The 16,487-nt window shown below is 33.3% G+C and overlaps 1 protein-coding gene across 1 annotated transcript in view; it reads right to left on the bottom strand.

The window, feature by feature from the left end:
• The window catches only part of LOC140440346 (uncharacterized), a 176,143-nt gene that overhangs the window by 135,888 nt on the left and 23,768 nt on the right, over positions 1-16,487 (bottom strand). The gene's annotated exons all lie outside the window — the stretch shown is intronic.

Here is a 16,487-nt window from a genome sequence, read left to right as displayed (position 1 = left end):
TCGATAAATATTTTAGTGAACCAGTTTCGTTAACACATTCAATACCGCCACCGCCTCTCTGGCGTTCACCCGACTTCCGCAAAAACGCCGCGACCGCCCGAGAGACGTTTGTGTTATGTGTTACGAGCAAAGCCCGAAATTGGACAATCCTAGCATTGTACAGAAATTATTGTCTACTTCTAGCATTCTACTTTTAAATTGTACAATGTCCAAAATTAAAAATTATTATCGAAACGCTCATCGATTCGTATCGATTATTATTGACAAGCGACGCACTAAATCAAAAATCGAACATTTCTTGTTAAAATTATTTGATCTTTTATATTTTCTATTTATATATTATAGAGTTGTTCTTTGTCGAATCGACAATGTAATAAAACGCTGTGTCAAACTAAAACATTAATAATAGAAGCAATTGTTTTACAATATAGTGATAATGTTAGTGAAACATCTTCAATAGATAGATACATCACTATAAAACAGAGAAAATGTTTGTGAAACATTTCAGATTTTCACATTTCAAGAGATGTGGATGATAATTTAAAATAATTTAATCCTACAATGCAGAAGTTCGAAGTCTTAATTAATTATGGATTTATAACCCTTTTGATGTTTGTTTGTCTTTAATAACAAATGGGGAATAATTGTCAAAATCGATAGGAATCGATATCTGTCATATACCAAGTCCGACGATTATGTCTATTTCGGAGATTGTACATTAAAAGGGTACAAGTGGACAAGATTTTCCGTACAATGTTAGGATTGTCCAATTTCGGACATTGCTCGTAACATATGCACCTAATATAATCGTCTACTAGTTCTAATAATTTGTGCGGCTAGTTTGGATGGGTTAGTGATTTGAGGAGGACATATTTGATAGTAGTCCGTCTGCCACGTGTTGGGTTTGGTTTTTATAACAAAACAGTTTACAGTACTTATTGAAACTGCTTTTTGTTCGATTGGTAACTCTGGGTGTATTTATGATTATTTATTAATTAATTATTTGATTGATTTGATTTTTAGCTGCTTTGGAAGAATCGGACAACGAGATAAACCCCTTCGAAAATAGTAGTGATGATCCAGATTATTTGAGCGAAAGCGATAATGAGTCCGGAGAAGACTTAATTTTACAACCTTCACACATTCCTGGTTGTTCATCTACCCCTACAGTTTCCTCAGACATGGAGAATATTGCACAAAATGATTGGAGTTTTACTGAAATTCCAAATCAAAGTTTGCCGTTTACTAAGACAGCAGATTTTTGGTTGACGTAAATTCCACAAACCTTTTTGATTACTTCCAACTTCTAGTGACATGATTTTTTTAACATGTTGTGTGAGAAAGCTAACAAACATGCCATCGCTTTAATTGCCCAAAGCTTAGGAAGTAAACCAAGAATAACGTCATGGTATGATGTCAATGTAACGGAAATGAAAAGATTTCTAGGTATGCTTTTTCATACGAGGGTTATCAAATTAAACCGAATGAACGACTATTGGAAAAAAATTATCTGTTCAACCTACAGTGTTTTTCGTCCTTTATTGATTTTGAGAAGCTTGCAGTTTGAGGACAAAACACTAGAGCCACCAACTCAATTAGGAAAAATTATACCCTTAATAAATTATTATAATAATAGAATTATACAAATATATTATCCAAACAGGGAACTCTGTATCGAATAATCGATGGTTTTGTGGAGAGGCCGTTTAAAATTTCGGCAATATATTAAAGGAAAGAGGCACAAATTCGGCATTAAACTTTATATGTTACATGAAGCGAGTGGAACCGCCCTCGAAATAATGGTTTATGCTGGCTCAGTAGATCCTCTATTATCCGGCGAAAACATACAGAAAAAGTCGTTTAAAATCTTTTGGCAGATCTCTCTTTTTGGATAATTTTTACAATAGTCTAAAGCTTGCTGAGGAGTTGTTACTGAGAAAAACTTATGTGACAGGAACCTTACGTTCCCGATTCCGTTGCATTAAATCCCGAAACAGTCTAAAGACAAAACTAAAAAAAGGTAAATTGGTGGTGCAATACAATTCACAAGGAATTTGCATAATTAAATGGAGAGATCGTCGTGAAATAATGGCTATTTCGAGTGAATTTAATGAACGTATGAAAACCGTGTTGAATCGGCGTGGTAAAGAAAAAGAAAAGCCTGTATTGATAGATAAATATAATGAGTTTATGGCAGGAGTTGACAATTGCGACCAGATAATGTCATATTATTGCTGTGAGCACAAGATGCTCATTTGGTATAAAAAGCTAGTTGTCCATATATTTCAAATAATGAAGATCACATCACATTATCTCTACAAGAAAGGGAATTCTGACAATAAAATGACATTTTATGATTACCGATTATGTATTATTCAGAAGATAATTTTACTTACACCACCAGAACCAGAACCATTACGAAAAATTAAGATAACACATCTTCTTGAACCTTGTCCCAAAAGTGAAGAAGAAAATAAAAGAGTTAAAAGGAGAGAGTGACCGGTTTGCTGGCAAGAAAAAAAAGAGTTGACTTAATTTATTACTGTTCATTACGTCCTAATAAACCTGGACTGTGTTTATCTTCATGCTTTCGTGAATTCCATTCTAAAATATAGTTTTGGTTACTTTTCTTTAATTTTAGTTTCTTTCGTGAATTTATTTTAAGATTTAATTTTTTTGTTTGTGTTTTAACTTAATGTTCTTTTTAGGTTTTACTGGAAATTCTGAGTGCTCTAATAAAATAATTTTTGCTTATATTATTTATTTGAATTTTTAGATAAAAAACGTATATTTTTGACTGAACACCGCACGGGGGGTCCCCGGCACTCAATTAGCAATTAGCTTGTCCTGTGTCTTCACCGCCCCTAAGGCGGTCTTGTGTTTTTCGGAAAATATACCAAAATTTGAACTTAGTCTAGTACAAACCAGCTAAAATAAACATTACAATACTATTTAAAAAAAAAAACATGCGGTCATCTGGACTTTGTCACTAAAGAGTTGCAGAATTGAATGTGTTAAACTTTTTAGTAATTTAATGACAATAGATATTGTTATGGGATTTCGGTTAAGATATAAATTATTAAGGATATTACACGTTTCAAGATAATGTAAATATAAAAATAACTCCGAAATTATAATATATTACTTGACATGAAAAATAATCAGTATTTTTTAAGGACTTCAAAAGACAAAAAATATGCAGGATGATCCTATTGAAATAAGAAAGTTCATTAGATTTCCAGAAAAACTGAAGATCTGACAACAATGTAAATATCACCATAATAATGACATGTCACAAGGCCCTTACGCACCAAAATCTATAAAAAACATGCAAGATGTTTCCGATATAATGAAGGCGTTCTATACTTAGAGCTCACGCTGTAGATTGAGAATGAAAAAAACAACAAAAGCATTATTTTAAAAGTATAAGAAAAGACCTTCATTTTTGTTCTTTCAAAAGATTTGTAAGTGCTTTTGAACAGATTCTACAGTCAAAACATTTTTACGCTCCAACATTACTATTATTTAACTCATTCAATTTTTAAAATCTCGCAAAAAAGGTACCTGTGCAAAAGTGCAAAAAGTATCACCTTCGTTCCTTCAGTTTTGGGTACTAAAGAATAAAAAAAAATTGGTTCCAAGAGTGTGCTCTCAAATTTCAAAATCAATTTTTTTCAGCATCAAAAAAGTGGATATTTTCTTTGGAATTCATCTTATGTACTTATTATGGATAATTGTAGATAATGTGTCTCTGACTTTCTATTAATCCGCTAATGTTGGTATGTTCTTGTTGCTGACTCCTTCTTTTGGTATTGACAATCAGAGTCTGCTACATTCTGCTGATGGGATTGCTACACATATTTCTATATTGAGTAGGATGAGGGTTGCTTCTTCTTTGTTTTATTGTTGTTTTTGATGTCTATTTCTTTCATGATTATTGATGCATCTTTACATAGTACTCTATGCTCATTGTCCCAGGCGTGTTAACAGATCTATGATTTGTCGAAGTCTCTATTCTTGATGTACGTTTCATGTTCGTTTATCCTGACACTTAGTGGTAGTACGGTTTGTCCCACATAGAATTTGTTGCATTCACATGGTATTTTATAGATGCAGTTCTTTGATCTCTCTTGGGTGTTGTTAGGTTTGGTTTTTGGCAGTGGAAATGAGTTACAGTTTGTTTTCTTTACGTATTGTGAAGCTTTGAGCTATTTGAAAGTTAATATTGTTAATATTATTACCAAATATGGATGATGATAAAAACTCCAAATGTGAAGATCTCTTTATTATCCGTATTATGCAGACGTTGCCTGGGTTACAACCGGGTGCAAAAAGGTCGAGATAATATGGTAGTAGTTTTGCGTATATGGTCAAATTTTATTACGCAGATATAATCTAAATCCAACATTATATCTCCCGACTGAATCAGAAATTATAAAAACGATGCGGAAACAAAAATAACATAAAATGTGGAGAAATGAATCGATTTAAATGAATTATTTATAAAAAAAAACATTTACTAATAAAAGGTATTACAGCAAAACAAAACAAATTAATGGTATAATAAAATATACTTAAACGGTTCTTTTTATGGAAGTAGGAATATATTTGAAATTCAAAACGAGTTTCCTCCATCAAGAAACACTTCACCAAGTCGATGGCTTACGCCGTTTACTCTTTGGTCTCGTGAAGGTCAAGGACTCCGAAGTTGATGTTTTAAAATTTCCACTGGTCCCCGGGGGCATTTCGTACGCGATCGCCGACTGAAACTTTCTCGTCGAAACCTGTTTTATCGGCCGATCGTTTACTGAATCAGAGAAAAAACGTCGAGATGCAGCCTCTGGGCTGAATTTGTTTAACACCGTGTCACGACTGTGCTATGGTGTACGAGAGAAAATTATTATTGAATTATTGTTGAAACGCACACAGACTTGTTAAAAGATATGATAGTACAGGGTGTCCCAACAACATTGGATGCCCTAAGATTAGGAAAGACCTTTAGGAATATAAATAATAAATATACGCAAGGTTTCTACAAAATCTTCGCCAATAGGGATATACACCACAAAACCTATGGTTTGGAAATAGGACGAAAAATTGGTCTTAACGAACAAACAAAATTGTAACGAACTAGCCACATATTGTGAACAATTATTAAACTGCCTAGAACCAAAAGAATGGTTTCAGAAATTTCAGAGAGAAAGTATAGAAGAAAAATCCCCCCACCATCCAAAGAAGGAATATAATCACACATAGTATGTGTGACACAAATTTACATGTAGTGACTACCCAAAAACTTACATCGGTCAATCTAGTAGAACTGTTAAGAAACGTGTAGCAGAACACAAAATGACTTTCAATAATAAAAAAACCGATTTTACGTACGCACCTCATCTTTTAGAACATAATTATTCTTTTGATGGCCAATTTCAAATTCTCCACAGTCAATATAAAGGTCTTAAACGATCTTTACTAGATCTACTATAAAGGATAGACGAATAATAAAAATAGCTCACTTAAGAAAGGCACTCTACCGAAACAGCTGTAGTGATAAAAAATTATAATAAATTTTGTGGAAGTGTTGAAAACAAAAGTTTTCAGTGTTTTATTGTTAGATATATATTTTTTCTACGACTAGATATAATTTTTAAGCAGTTATTTATTTCTCCGTCAAAAAAATGTATATTGTTGATAACCCTTGTCTTTAAAAATACCACATATCCTATAAACTATTTTTATTATTAATTTATCGCGTCCTTAAGTAGATTTAAGTGAGGAAACGATCTAAAGATAGATTCGAACAAGTTTAAAATAGAATCTAAAGATATATGGGTGCACATCCGCATTCACTTCGGAGGTTTCTGTCCTATTATTCAACCCGCCGAAAATTTGTCTCTGAACAAAAAAAAATGGGAAGATTTGAGACAACGTTAAAAGTATATAAACAAAAAAAAAGTAGAATATGTTTTGGCAATCATGCTAAATTTTTATTGTTGTAGGCAAGAACCGTACAACTCACTGGAAGAAGCATCCTCCAAAGCCAAGAATCACTAGAACAAGACAGGATAACATAATAATTCACTTACAATGGCCTACAATAATTATTAAAAATTTAGAGGACGCTGTCGAGATTTAGAATTATTTCTTGGATGGCACGATAATTGGTATCATTGTGGAAAATACAAATAAACACATAGCCTCCATCCAAGAAAACTATTCGCGAGAGCGAAATGCTAATCTCACTGATGAAACGGAAATTCGTGCTTTTGTAGGACTCTTGTATTTATCTGAGCTAGGTCACTGTAATCGTGCCAGCGCAGATCTTTGGAAAAGAGACGGTTATGGTATAAAAAATTTTTATCTTACGATGACTCTACAAAGGTTCCGATTTCTTCTTCGTTGCATTAGGTTATGTTTGATGATAGGGAAACACATGCAGAGCGATCAAAAATTGACAAGCTAGCTCCCATTCGTGTGGTGTTTCACCAGTTACCACAAATGAAGAACTTAATATAAATGTACAGGAAGTTCGGAAAATACTTGAAAACCTGAAGAACGGAAAAGCAGTAGGTAAAGACGGGATACCAAACGAGTTACTGAAATATTGTGTGGCAGAAATGACAGAAAAATTAATAACATTAATTCATCATCATCATATAACAAAGGTCCTACGGCGATTGCCGCTTCCCGCATTTCAGCCTCCATCTTTTCCTATCTCTCCAATCTCCCTCTTCTAAGCCTCTAGATTGCATTGTTTTTGTAATTTCTCTTCTCCAGGAATTTGGTGGTCTTCCCCTTTTCCTTCTTTTTGGCGGAACATACATTAAGGCATTCTTTGGCCACAGCTCCTCCTCCATTCTCATCACGTGACCATACCATTGTAATTGCCTTCCTTGTATTCTATCTGAAAGAGTATCTCTAATTCCTGTACGGTTTCGTATTTCCTCATTCCTGATTCTTTCCATTCTCGATACTCGACATGACCTTCTAAGATAATCCATTTCCACAACGTCTATTTTATCTCGTTCATTCTTTGTCATCGTCCAACATTCAGCACCATATGTGGTAATTGGTTCTACAATTGCTCTGTATACGCGAAGTTTGGTATGCATCTTTATTTTATTAGACCCCAGTAATGAATTCAGTATTCGGATCCATTTTTTCCCTTGGGTTATTCGGTTTTGTACATCTATCTTAACTCTGCCATCTGCTGATATGACGCTTCCTAGATATTTATACTGGTTGCAGCCTTTTATAACTGCATTTTCAAGCCTCAGATCTGTGGTATTTCCTCCAATTTTTAAATATTCTGTTTTGCTTATGTTTACAGTAATCCCCCATTTGGCATATTCCTCAAATAATTTTCGATTCATATAATTTATATCTTCCTCATCGGTTGCAACCACCACCTGATCATCTGCAAATAGCAATGTATACAGAGTTTCTTGTCCCACTTCGATGCCCATAAATCTACATTTATTTCTCCAATTCCTCAATGCTTCTTGGACGTATATTTTAAAGAGTGTCGGTGACAAACAGCATCCTTGCTTTAGGCCTTTAGTGACTTTAAATTCATTTGAGGTTCTGGTTCCAATTTTTACACAACTAACTGCATTTTCGTACAATTTATATATCGCTCGGATATACGTCGAATCCAATCCGGACCTTTCGAGGACCTCAAACATTTTCTTTAACGGGACACTATCATATGCTTTCTCAAGGTCTATAAATACCAAATGGGTCTCTCTACTTCTTTCGACACGCTTTTCAATTATTTGTCGTAGGATAAATATATTATCAAGGCAGGATCTCCCGGTACGAAAGCCGCTTTGTTCTTCAATATCTTGTATCTGTCTTTCAACCCTCTTCTTTAATATTCTGCCGTACAACCGGCCCACAAAGCTCGTCACACTAATACCTCTATAATTGGAACAGTCTCTTTTATTCCCTCTCTTATATATGGAGCTTATGTAAGATTTATTCCAATCTTTAGGAATTTCCTGGTCTCCACACATACATTTATTTAAAAGGTCTACTATTAATTCTAAAAGTGCAGTCGGCCCATATTTAACCAGCTCTATGGGAATGTCTCCAGGCCCTGCGGCTTTTCCGTTTTTTAACCTCTTTTAAGGTTTCCGTCAAATAATAACATTAATTACTAAAATTATAAAACACAATAAAATAGCGGAAGAATGGAGAACATGAGATAAAAACAGCCAGAAAACTACAGAGGAATAAAGTTGTTAAATACTGCCCTAAAACGTATAATTAAAATTTTACAAGTGCTAATAAATCAGAGGATAAGTTTAGCAGATGACAACAGGGTTTTCGTAGTGGAAGATCGTATACAGCATATGCCTCAGAAACAAGACCCGACACAGCCACAACGCAAAGGCTACTGAAAACGGCAGACATGAGAGTACTGAAGAAGAATTACAGGAAATACGCTGAGAGATCGAAAGAGAAATGAAGACATTAGAAGAAAATGTAACGTACATTGTATAAATGAATGGACACAAAATAGAAAAAAAAGAATGGAATAACCACATCAGCAGAATGGAGGAGACCCGTATCGGACGACCGCGCAAAAGATGGAGTGATAACCTTCCATAGAGGCATTACTCCGCCAATGAACAAGCAGAGTTGCTTATAAAGAGGAAGAAGAAAAATAGCTAAAAAAGGTAGATAACAATTAAGTAACCCCCAAGTAAAATGATTTCCCCTAGTTGGCTGTATACCATGAATCAAAAAAATGTTATTTAAAAAAATCCTTTATAATAGGCATAATATTACAAAAGAATCCTTTCAGGCTACATCACAGAACGCTTGAAGGTATTAATCCGCCAATGAACAAGCAAAATTGCTTATAAAGAGGAGGAAGAAGAAGTAGACTAAAACATTTAAATATATTTACACATTCTAAATTCCTCCAAAATAAAAAAGAAAAATCTTCTTTTTCTATTTTTTATATCCCCTAGTCTATGACATCGAGGCAACTAAACTTGAAAGACACTTTAGCGCCACTACCCGAAGGTTTTAATGCTTTTTACTACTTCATTGCGTTGCCTAATATATTTCTTACTCTTGTATTTTTTTATTAATTTCAACTGAAATTTTACACCATTGAGCTGTATTAAAATTCCATCAAACGCGAAATAACTATATTAATAATAATAACCGCATTACAAATTCTACCGGAGTTCTGCTCAACCTCACCAACCATATAAATTGCAAGAAACCATTCATTATACCATTTTCGATCGCTATTGTTTCTATTCGCTACATATCAATTTCTTTCAAGTCGACAGGTGTTCTTTTGTAGATAATTAAACAAAAACACTATCAAGTACAAGCGGTCAACTGGCGGAGATCAGTTTAGGCCAGTCTTTCAAACAAAGTAAGTATTAAAAACTAAGTCAAATCGTCGGTTTTCTTCTCGACAGGGTTGAAAGATTTTTTGCTTGCTTTATTCTATTGGTATTTGAGTCATCTAAGTTTGTATTTCTTTTTTTTTTCTTTATTAGGCCAATGAACTTTGTTGGCAGGTTGGTGTTTATTTATATTCAATTATCAAGATTTTCAAAACCCTATCTCACTTAATTTTAAGACTTGAACATAAGCACGATATTTGTATGGCATATCAGTAACTACTACTACCAGTACTAGATCAGGCAACCAGATACCTAGACTATTAATTGATGATCTCGAACTGGAAGGTGTGGACACCTTCGTCTACCTGGGCTCGCTGCTGACCAAAGACAACAATGTCAGCGAAGAAATTAAAAGAAGAATAGTGCTTGCCAATAAGTGCTATTATGGCTTGAGGAAACATATGACCCCAAAACTACCCAGAAAAATTAAAGTTACCATATATAAAACACTAATAAGGCCAGTGTTAACATACGGGTCTGAAACGTGGTCACTTACACAGAACGACCAAGAATTGCTTAAACGTTGGTTGGTATCTCAAGTTCTTCGTGGTATGCCATAATATGAACTCATCTGGTCAATTCCCGACATAAAGGAATTGTAGTCATGTATCATTACTGGCTTCAATTTTTTCTGGCCTCTACGATTTTCAACTTCAACCATTTCGAAACCATGCTTGGATGAAATCATTATTACAATTTCTCTTATCTTTCCATTTTAATACTCTGATTGGACCTCTTCTTTGCAATACGACTTCTCCTTTAAGTTTTTTGTAAAAACACTCTTTGGGTTACTTTTTCTATTTTTTCTTAATGTTCCACAAACGTAGGTCTTCTTTTCATGTAAAAACTTTGCAAGCTCTAACGGTTATAATAATAATTCCATGTATATAGTGTGCTCCTTCTCTAAATACTCAGTAACAAGCCTGTTAACTACTTCAAACGCATGCCCATTTTCATTTACTACTGTCCCCTTGCCGCTGTAGATTAGGAAATTTAGTAAAAATCCATCAGAGCAAGTAATTTTATAAATTTTTATTCCATATTTACTAGTTTTTTTCGGCATACACTGTCGGAATATTCACCGCCCTCTCCATAGTAAGAGGGCTTCGTCAAGGCTTAAGTTCTCTCCTGGATAGTAAACCTTAAGAGATATTATTTATAATATGACTCGTAACGTTTTTCATTTTTATTGTTCTGAAGCTATTTTCTTGTGGCATTTTAAAGGAATTACTATTTAAATGGGAATAAGACACAATTAAAGGTTAAAGTACGTTTATTGATTACGTTTCAATTTCCACTTGAAATTGAAACGTCAATAAACGTACTTTAACCTTTAATTGTGGCTTATTCCCATTTAAATAGTAGTTTTTCATTTTGTCGATCTTGAACTTCTACGTCTTCCGACTTGTAAAAACAAATATTTTGAAGAATAGCTTCAAACTTTGATTTAGGCATAGTTATTTCAAATATTGGAAAGTGATATAGTAAATCTGTGCTCCAGTATAAATGCAAGGAGGGAAGTTTTATGTTTCCCATTAATATGCAGAGACCCAAAAAATTTTTTGTCGTCAATATCTATCCAGCGTCTTAAAGAGGAATATTTTTTAAATTAGGGTTTTCTTTACGTGCAGTAGCTCAGTGGTTTGTCCAGTCTGCGATTTTTATTAAATGCTCTTCATCAAATAATAATGAAAAATATTGTATAGGTATTGCGTCAACAGGAATTTCTACTATGTATCTCAATATCTTCCTCTACATCAAACCAGTCCGCCACATCATTTTCTTGTACGACATTTTCATTTGCATCGTTCGCTTCGCCCTCATCATTACTCGACTCACCGCCATCATTGTTCGACTCACCCCATCATAGCTAGTATCCTCAGTCTCTCTTCCAGAATGAGAAGGAGAATATTCGGTATCTCTGTACTCACTAACTTCCCTACTAGCCATCTCGGCCTCTAATCGAAGATCTCGTGTACTTAGATGTCGTTTATTAGATTATATTACCTGTCTAAATTATACACAATAACGATACTTTTCGTATTTGACGTTTGGATACGTGCTATAAATTTATAGGTTTAGCTGAGCAAATTATCCCCTGGGATATTACCCAATAAAGGAAGAAGAAGAAGAAGAATTTATAGGTTATTTCTTCTTTTTTTAAACATTGAGATCACAACCCAGCCATAGTGTGAGAAAGAAGGATTGTTCAGTTAGACTGTGGCCAAATTTAGACCCACATACGTGACGGTTGATCGTGAATGTGTTAACCATAACATCATCTGCTATTAGTGAACTCAACAACATAGAAATTATTATTATCTGCACATCAAGCTTCCCTGTGACTTCTGTACTCAAGCCCCCTAGGACAAATTTCATTTTCACCGAACTTGACAATTTTGACTACCATAACAGCAACTTCCTCCTTGGCGATTTTAATTGTCAATGTCCACAGCATGGGCATATTAAAGAGAGACAACTATAACTTCCCTCCTCTTCTAAAAACAAACAATGTAACTTTGGAATCAGATATATTATAAACTGCCTTAAACACTACAGAATGCTGGTCTCAAAACACGGGTTTTATATCTTCTGGAGAAAAGACGTGATTTATTTTTAGCAAAAGAAAACATTATCTTAATTTTCAATTAATATTAAACGGAGTTATCCTGAAACAGATAAAAGAAATAAATTTCTTAGGACTTTCTTTTGAACGTTAAGTTAAAATGGGAGATGCCTATGCGTGTAAAATTCCCTCCCTGGATAATCAAACCTCCAAAAATAAAACGTCTATGAAAGAACTCCTCAAAGATTCCACACATCCTTTCCTTATTCAGCAAGCTTTTAAAAATCTAATATCCAAATACCCAACAACCCATCAAATATTCACTGATGCTTTCAAATGTGATAAAGGATACGCTGCAGCTTATATCTGCAAAAACATCAAGTCCACCGTACGAATTCCGACAAAGTGTTGTATATACACCGAAGAACTTACGGCGATTTACCAGGCCGTGGAAAAATGTAGCTTTATCCATGAAGCACACTTTTTATTATCACCGATTCAATGAGCGTATTACTTGGAATAAAACAGTTATATACAACTCACGCTATACTTCTTAAGATCAAAAAAGAATTATCTTATGTACACGCTCAACAAAAAGATGTTTCCTTCATCTGGGTACCTTTTCATATCGGAATAAGTGGCAACGAGGAAGTGGACTTCTTGGCAAGCAATGCAATAACAGACCAAAGTATTGCTATCATAAATGAAATACCTTGGACTGAACATCAATGACCACATCTACAGAGCGTATTTGGGATCACACTGCCACCAAACTCAAAGAATGCCTAGGTCACGCAGGCACTGCACTCATCTTACCAAGTAATAGAAAGGTTAAGTCGTCATCAACCGACTTCGAATAGGACATACTCTACTTACGCACAAATATATCTTCAACAAGGAGTCTGCTCCAATGTGTACCAAGTGCAACAGATTATCAGTGAAATATATAATTATCGAGTGTACAGAAAGACTTAAAAAGACCTAAAAAACCTAAAAGCTGAAAGCCCTAAGGAGATGGTTCGACCGCTCATCCGCAGAAATCTTTCGCGCAGCAGTTTCCAAAACTACAATTGCCATTTGGATCGACAACCTTCGAAAGGAGACGGCGCCATGAGAAGAAGAAGAGTATCCAGAATACAAGACCGAAAGGATCGCGTTTGATCTGAGTGACAATTTAGAAAATATGCTTACTTCGAATTTAACATAATTTATTAAATTATCTCAAAACAACCAAACTATATATAGCCCAGTCTGGTTAAAAAAAAAGGTGGAAAAATGTTTCGCAGATATCTGAAGCTTTTAAGACATAGGTGGGGGATACTAGATGATGAATAGATGAAAAGATACTCCTAGTTTTACCTTGCGTTTTTTTTAAGCAATAATTTATGGTCACAATTTGATTTTTTGTCTATAAATTTTTTCCCTTATATTTTAAATAAACAATATTTATGTCATTTTTTTATGTCAAGAATATCTTTATTTTCCCGTTTTTTTAATAAAATTGATAAATAATTTACAGAGATATTTGTAAAAAAGCAGTTTTTTTGCACTAATTTATAAACTTTATTAATTATTTTATTAACAAAATAAAATGGTATTAATACATTTAAACATCAAGGAATTACCATCTTTTAGATTTGTGCGAAATTTCCCTCCGATCAGTCAAATATTTTATAAGTTATTTAATTTGTTTATCCCTGAGGCTAATTATTTAAACTATTGAGCTTGCCCTATGCATAATGCTAGACACATTCAGCAAATTTCATAGGATTCTTTAAGACTTAGACTATCTCAGAAGTTAAATGCATATTGAGTTTTCATCGAAATTATTTACAAAATAAACGTTTGGAAAAGGGGTATGTTTTTTACTTATAAACAATTGTAATAACTTCTATATTTTTCAAGCTACAGACTTGTACGTACAACCATTGGATAGCTGGTAAAAAAGCTCACATTAAAAAATAAAAAACCTTCTATGACCAATAGGAACGAAGTTAGTGACTATTTTTAAAAAAATCATATCTCCATTGTTTATAAACATTAAGAAGTAAAATTTGCACAAATTTTGAATGAAAATCTAAACTTTATATTGAAACTTATAGCTATAAAATTTATCTTATTTTTCGAAACGACGGTACTTTCGAAAGATCGACATAGGAAAGTCGAGAGGATATCTGTTTCAGCTCCGTTTTTTTTTCGGCATCGTAACTTCAAATTGCAACACGTAGGAAAAATTTACATTATCTTGGCTTCCTTTGCAGCTACAAGCCTCTTTTTTTATTCTGGGGTAGCTCGTAGAAATATAAATAACTACATAGCTTTCACTGGCCGGAAAATATGGGAAAACTCGGAAAAATTGAGTCCATTTGAAATTCACCCTAAATACTTACTTTTTTTTAATTTGCTCGAATAGTCTGTCGCAGTATTAATAATGATGACATAATTTTCACCCACCATAAATGTTGGAAAATCCCGGAAAATCAACATATGTTTTTTCATTTTATATCAATGATGTAATAATACTTATATATTTTATAAATTAAATTTCAGGTAATTTTTTACACATTATATTATTATATTCCTTATATTAATTATAATTGTTTGTATTTTTATAATTAACAATATTGATTTTTATTCTATTTTTCTTACAAATATGATATACAATATTAACCTAATCTGCCTTACTGCTTTGATAAAATAAGTCGATTTTTTCATCACTTACCTTATTAAATTTTGCAATGTTTATTGAACTTTACTTTTTTTATTTTCTTTACATACATTGGTTTAAAAGTTAAAATTTGGTTCATTTATTCGACTTCACTGTCAGGTCTGAACCTTTTTAAGGTAAGGTAGGAGAACAAGTAGGAAAATATGGGCTTGGAAACAGAAATGACAGAGGAGATCGATTGATTCAATTTTGGCAAAGGGAAGACTTCGTAATAACAAATACCTTTTTCAAATTACCTCCTCGACGGTTATATACATTGACATCTCCACAATATACGAAAGAAAAAATAGTGAGAAATCAAATAGACTAGATTATGATAGCAAGGAGGTATCATAATGCTGTAAAATGTACTAAGACGTACCCAGGAGCTGATATAGCCTCAGATCATAACCCGGTAGTTACTGTGATAGAGGCGAGACCAAAAAAGATTAGAAGACCACACAGAAAGGACTAGATTTAAATAAACTTAGAAACAAAAATATACGACAAGAAACAGGAGAAGAAATAAATGAAAACCTCCGTTCAGCGCAGCAACAAATTAACGATACAAACAACGTTAACCAAAAATTAAAGTACATAAATACAACTATACAAACAGCAGGAAAGAAACATCTTACAAAAACAACAACAAAGAATAAGGGGTGGATGACACAAGATATACTAGACTTTATGGAACAAAGAAGAAAGATGAAGAATTACCCAGACAAATACAAAGAAATTAATAAACACATAAAAAAGAGAATAAAAGAAGCCAAACAGGAGTGGATTAAAGAACAATATGAAGAAATGGAAACCTATGAGAAAAAGTACGATGCGTTCATTATGCACAGAAAAGTAAAAGAGATAACAGGAAGCATAAAGAAATGCCAAATAGGTAAACTTAAAGAAAAGGATGGAAATCTTATTGTAGATCTAGAGAATAAAATAAAAAGATTGACAGAATACCTGAATGAATTATTTGAAGACGATAGAAACAACTTAACTCAGATAATCAATGCAACTGGGCCAGACATATTGAAAGAAGAAGTAGAATACGCAATAAGAAACGCTAAAAATGGAAAAGCAAATGGACCTGATGAAATTCCTACAGAACTGTTGAAGCTTTTGAATGATAAATCCGTAACCATAATATTAAATTTTGCAGCGAGGAGCTAAAACAGTTTCCCCTCCACTTTCCTATGTCGATCTTTCGAAAGTAACTTCGTTTCGAAAGGTTTAAGTTTCGAAAAATTGGATGAATTTTATAGCTATAAAATTCAATATAAAGTTTAGATTTTCATTCAAAATTTGTGCAAATTTTACTTCTTAATGTTTATAAACAATGGAGATATAATTAACAAAAAAATTGTCGCTAACTTCGTTCCTATTGTTCATAGAAGGTTTATTTTTTTTGTTAAATGTGAGTTTTTTTACCAGCTATCTAATGGTTGTACGTACAAGTCTGTAGCTTAAAAAATGTGGAAGTTATTGCAATTGTTTATAAGTAAAAAACATACCCCTTTTTCAAACGTTTATTTTGTAAATAATTTCGATGAAAACCTAATATTCATTTAACTTCTGAGATAGTATAGGTCTTAAAGAATCCTATGAAATTTGTTAAATGTGTCTAGCATCATTCATAGGGCAAGTTCAATGGTTTAAATAATTAGTCCCAGGGAAAAACAAATTGAATAACTTTTAAACTATTTGACCGATCGGGGAGAAATTTCGCACAAATTTAAAGGACGGTAGTTCCTCAATGTTGAAATGTATTAATAACATT

The sequence above is a fragment of the Diabrotica undecimpunctata genome, chromosome 4 (assembly GCF_040954645.1).
Source record: "Diabrotica undecimpunctata isolate CICGRU chromosome 4, icDiaUnde3, whole genome shotgun sequence".
Lineage (NCBI taxonomy): Eukaryota > Metazoa > Arthropoda > Insecta > Coleoptera > Chrysomelidae > Diabrotica > Diabrotica undecimpunctata.
Note: the sequence above shows the minus strand (reverse complement) of the source record. Positions and strands in the feature narration are given on the sequence as shown.